The following is a 5,691-nucleotide window of genomic DNA, read 5'->3' as shown; positions in this document are numbered from 1 at the left end:
TCTAATCTTCAAGGAGATCTTCGAGTATAGGCTACATCATCATCCAAGCTTGATTAATCTTTAGACGAACTTCGTCTTCACATAATACTTGAATGAATCTTGAATTGTTTGATCTTGAACGAAGGCTTGAACTTCTCATGCAATTGTCACAATCCTCTTTGTTGCTCGTAATAGGTTAGTTCTAAGATACTCAACAAACGATTACACGCAACAAGTATATAGAATGTAAAACACCTTGACATCATCAAAACATAAACATATAAGCTATATGGTCCAACAACGGGCGTCTTCTCTTGCAGGACGGGCGGCTTTCTGAAGACGGGCGGATTCTATTGCAGGACGCCCGGATTTGTTAACAGTCCAAAAATTCCAAAAATTTAGCTCAGAAGGACGGGCGTTTTCTGCCCAATATGCCCGGATTACTGAAGACGGGCGGATTCTCCTGAAACCGCTCGGATTCGACCCCTTTTTACCCGGATTCAGTTTCATCCGTGTACTTGTATATCCCTTGTCATTTTTCATTCTTCTTCATATCTCGTGTTCTTCATCGTGGGGGCACTACTAAGGCATGAATAGGCTAGGCAATTGCTATCCCCACACTAAGCTAAAGCACTACACATCAATTGAAATCATTAGTCCCTCCCTCACTTCTCTCAAAAATGAAAATTATCTTGATCAAAGCATAAAAATCCAAAAATAACAAGAATGCAATGCAAGAATTGAAATGCGAGTTAGGGAGTTAGAAATATTTACAAATGGTGGTTTAGGGAGGACTCCACCAAACTCTCATTCTTGATGAGATGTCAAGGGGGCATGTCCAAGGTGTTGTTTATGTTGCTCAACACCTTGAAAAAGTAATCAAAAGCTTGTTCATTGTCATGATAGAGGTCATCGATAGACCTTTGCCCTTGTTGTCGGTCTTGATCGATTGCATTACCGATGTAGGGATTGAAAATCCCTTCAAATTCGTCGTCCCAAAGACCACAAACTTCATTAAGTTGATCATTAAAAATCTCTTGATTTGATGGAGACAACTCTCCCATTTTCATTTCTTGGCCAATGAGGCCATCTTCTTCATTGCTTGACTTTGGTGAGCTTTGCAAGCTCTCTTTGTTACAATTCACTTGCTCTTTGAATGGAGCATCTTCAATTTTTTTCTTCCATTGAAGTTCCGACTTCTTCCTATCATCCTTCCGGCTATAATGATCAATCATAAAACATGGTTCATGTAAACGGGGAGCTCTCATAGTCTTGTCAAGATTGAAAGTTATGCTCTCATCTCCCACTTCTATAGTGAGCTCTCCATGTTTTACATCAATCACCGCACCCGCGGTGTGTAAGAAAGGTCTTCCTAGAATGATTGGAATGTTGGAATCTTCTTCCATATCAACAATGACAAAGTCCACCGGGATGTAAAACTTCCCAATTCGTACGGGAACATCTTCCCATATCCCTAATGGTGTCTTCGTCGATCTATCGGCCATTTGGAGTGTAATATTGGTGCATTTAAGCTCTTCCATCCCTAACCTTTTACTCACCGAGTACGGCATAACACTCACACTAGCCCCTAGATCACATAAGGCTTTGTTGATCGTGGTGTCGCCAATGGTACACGGTATTGAGAAGCTTCCCGGATCCTTGAGTTTTGGAGGTGAACTCCCTTGAAGTATTGCACTACTCACCTTAGTAAAGGCGATAGTCTCAAGCTTCCGGATCGACTTCTTTTTTGTGAGGCTGTCTTTCATGTATTTCGCATAGGCCGGCACGTGATTGATTAATTCCGTGAAAGGAATTGAGACTTCCAAATTCTTCACAATTTCCATAAATTTTCCAAGTTGGTCATCAAATTTAGGCTTGGCTTGACGACTTGGAAAAGGAAGTCTAATCACAATGAGCTCCTTCTCCTTGACCTTGTCTTCATTTTTCTTTGTAATTTCTTCTTTTGATGGTTCTCCATCCTTGGAGTTTTGCACAATTTCTCCCTTATCACTAGCTTCCACAACTTCATCCTCAACTTGCTTCTTCGGTGCTTCATACCTTGTACCACTTCTCAAGTGAATGGCACTAACCGTTTCATGTCTTGGGGGATTACTTTGAGGTGGTAATTGCCCCTTTTGTCTTTGTGAGCTTGAAGATGCTAGTTGAGTCAATTGGGTTTCCAACATTTTGGTGTGAGCTAGAATGTTGTTGATGGTGGTTTCCTTTGCTTGACTATCTTTTTGCATTTGAGTGAAAAATTCTTGTTGATTCTTTTGCATTTGGAGGACCGCTTTTTGAACATCAAAACCTTGGTCATTTTGTTGATTGTATGGAGATTGATTTTGGTAACCTTGGTTTTGGTTGTAAAAGGGTCTTTGATTTTGGTTTCTCATGGGAGGTGGGGTGTATGTTGTTTGAGGGTTTTGAACATTTTGGCTTTTGTATGAGAGATTTGGATGGAATTTGGTGTTTTCATTGTAATAGTTGGAATAAGGGGTACCACTCTTGTATGCTTGGAAAGCTTTCACTTGTTCATTTGTTCCCCTACATTCACTTTGGTCATGTCCCAAAGTTCCACAATTCTCACATATCCCACTTGGGATTGTTGAAGATGCCGTCATAGCATTAACATGATGCTTTGGTGATTTTAAGGCTTCTTCAAGTCTAGCCATAGCTTTTTCAAACTTCAAATTGATGGTATCAATGTGAGCACTAAGTTGAGCACCCAATTGAGTAACGGAGTCCACTTCATGCTTTCCTCCTCTAGTTGCCTTGCGAGGTCTACTATATTGTGAGTTATGGACCGCCATTTCCTCAATTTTGTTCCAAGTTTGATTGTCATCAACTTCGGTGAACATTCCATTTGATCCCATGTTGAGAATGTTCCTTGAATCTTCATATAGACCGTTCCAAAATTGTTGTACCAAGAACCACTCGCTAAGTCCATGATGAGGACATGAGCGACAAATTCCTTTGAACCGCTCCCAAGCTTCATACAAAGATTCTTCATCCCTTTGCTTAAAACCCGTAATTTGAGCTCTTAGCATGTTAGTCTTTTCCGGTGGGTAGAACTTTTTTTGTAGAAAGCTAGAGCCAACTTCTTCCAAGAATCAATTCCGAGAGTGGCCTTATCAAGGCCCTTCAACCATTGTTTCGCGGTGCCAATTTGGGAAAAAGGAAATAAGACCCATCGAATTTGGTCTTGAGTTACACCGGTTTGAGAAATCGCATCACAATAGTCACAAAAGGTCTCCATATGAGAATGAGGGTCTTCACTAGGCATCCCCCCAAATTGGCTCCTTTCGACTAATTGGATAAACGCGGATTTGGCAATAAAATTTCCGGTCAAATGTTGTGGTGTGGGAGTACCATTGGGTAGGTTCTCCTCGGTGGGTACGGAATATGATGAAAAATTAGGCATTGTGGGTTGATTTTGTGTTGTATTTTGTGTTGGGTTCTCCTCACCTTCTCTTGCAAAAGGGTTGATGAACTCAATGGTTGGTTGAATATCTACAACCTCACTAATACCTCTCAAATGTCTCCTAGCAAGTCTTCTATTGGTTGTCAAAGTTCTTTCAATTTCACGATCAAAAGGTAACAAATCACCTTGTGACCTTCTAGACATGCAAAATATCAAACAACTCGAAAATAATTAGAAGAAACCTTGAGGAGTTTTACTTCCTCAAGGCAAAGAAAGACACAACTAATAACAATATAAGAAAATCTAAATCAAGTTAACACCGTCCCCGGCAACGGCGCCATTTTTGGCCGGACTAAAATCTTTTCGGTAACTTGTCGTTAGGAGCACCTAGACCAAAACACAATTTATAGCTTCAAAAACAACTCTACAATTAGCAAAGAGGCAAGTAAAGGTCGGATCCCAAGGGACGGGAATTGAGATGAGATTTCTATTGAAACTAGTGGTGTCTTAGGGGTGTCACAATTTGGGTTGATGTAGAAGGTCACTAAACTAAATAGCAATGAAAGTAAACAAGCAAGATGAATTAAAAAGGTTTGTAAACAATTGATAAAAAGCACTAGGGTGTCATGGGGTCATAGGGGATTCATGGGAATTGATCATACAAACATGTTCTCAAATTATAAGCAAGCAATTATTTTTTTTTTTTTTTTGGGGAAAGGTTAAGTATATTAATATCAACAAAAGAATACATCATCCGTGTAGAGATTTACAAGATCACAAAAATTACCACAAAAACTCAGTCTAACCAGCTACCTCAATAACAAAAACTAGACAGACCGTAAACAATTGAGCCAACTGGAATCCTCCTCTTTAATAGGGGCTTTGTTGCGAGCCTAGAATCTGGTAGTAACTGCTTGAATGATCTGCTGGACTATAACTTTAGGATGAATGACTTTAAGCATAACTCGAGCTTTGTTTCTAGCCTGCCAAATCAGATACACCATCATCACATGACACGCACAAATAATTCTTCTTCTCAGAATACTAATTCGTCTCCCTCGTTTGTTCCATTCCACCAGATCTCTAGGATTCAGGTTGATAGAAAGCTTCTGCTGCAGAAGAGCAATACATTGCCTGCTAATGACACACTCATAGTAAAGATGCCCATGAGATTCATCAACTCCCTGACACAAATAACACTCCATAGAACTAGGACCACCCATCCTTGCTAATCTATCACGAGTAAGCAGCCTGCGTAGCATAACTGCCCAGAAAATAAAAGAGGACTTAGGAACATTCAGACCATTCCAACAAATTTTCCACCAATTAACAGAGTCCCCAGGGTTTCTGATCCAATCATAACCTGCTTTAATGGTGTAATCAGCACTATTCCCTAGCCACTGATCATCAGTGTAAGCAGGCCTAAACATCATCATTATATGGGCTATTTTTTTCCACGACCAACTACAATCAGAAGGAGGAGAGTTGTTGGTCCAATGTCCACCCTTAAGATACACATGATTAATCCAACGCACCCAAAGATGATCCTTCTTATTAGCAACCCACCATACATACTTACCCAACTGAGCTTTATTCCACATCTTGGAATTTTTAATGCCCAATCCACCTTCAGCTTTTGGCTTGCAACACTGATCCCAAGCAACAGCAGGGGCACGAAGGTAGGAATCTTTCCCACTCCAAAGAAAGTTTCTGCAAATTCTGTCAATATTATTCATGATGCCAGAATGGATGAGAAAGATAGTAGCCCAGTAGGAGTGTAAAGTATGCAGCACAGAAGTGACCAGAGTTAATCTACCAGCATAAGTAAGATGTTTAGCCCCCCAAGCTCTGATCTTTGCAGTGATCTTGTCAGTCAGTTTCCTTCCTTCATTATTAGTTAATTTCTTGGATGATATAGGGACCCCTAAATATTTGAAGAAAAGTTCACCCTTCTTGAACCCAGATATCTGAAGAACCTCATTCACTGTATCAGTTCTCACCCCATTGAAGTAAATCTCGGTTTTGTCTTTGTTGAGGCAAAGTCCAGAGGCAGAGGAGAAAGTGGCAAAGGCCCTTAGGATCCACATGATAGACACTGCATTGCCCTTGGAAAACATAAGCAGGTCATCTACAAATAACAAATGATTAAGCTTCAAGTGGCCACAAAGGGGATGGAATCTAAACCCATCTTGTTGACCCACAACAGCCAAAATTCTGGATAAATAGTCCATACAGAGTGTGAACAAGAGAGGAGACAAAGAGTCCCCTTGCCTAAGACCTCTCTTGCCTTT

The 5,691-nt window shown here is 40.4% G+C and overlaps 1 non-coding gene across 1 annotated transcript; it reads left to right on the top strand.

The window, feature by feature from the left end:
- The first annotated feature begins 2,919 nt into the window (after positions 1-2,919).
- LOC141625824 (small nucleolar RNA R71) lies at positions 2,920-3,026 on the top strand. The gene has a single exon (XR_012535575.1). It is a non-coding gene; the product is annotated as a small nucleolar RNA R71 (small nucleolar RNA).
- The last annotated feature ends 2,665 nt before the right edge of the window (positions 3,027-5,691 follow it).

The sequence above is a fragment of the Silene latifolia genome, chromosome X, assembly GCF_048544455.1.
Source record: "Silene latifolia isolate original U9 population chromosome X, ASM4854445v1, whole genome shotgun sequence".
In the NCBI taxonomy this organism is placed as follows: domain Eukaryota; kingdom Viridiplantae; phylum Streptophyta; class Magnoliopsida; order Caryophyllales; family Caryophyllaceae; genus Silene; species Silene latifolia.
Note: the sequence above shows the minus strand (reverse complement) of the source record. Positions and strands in the feature narration are given on the sequence as shown.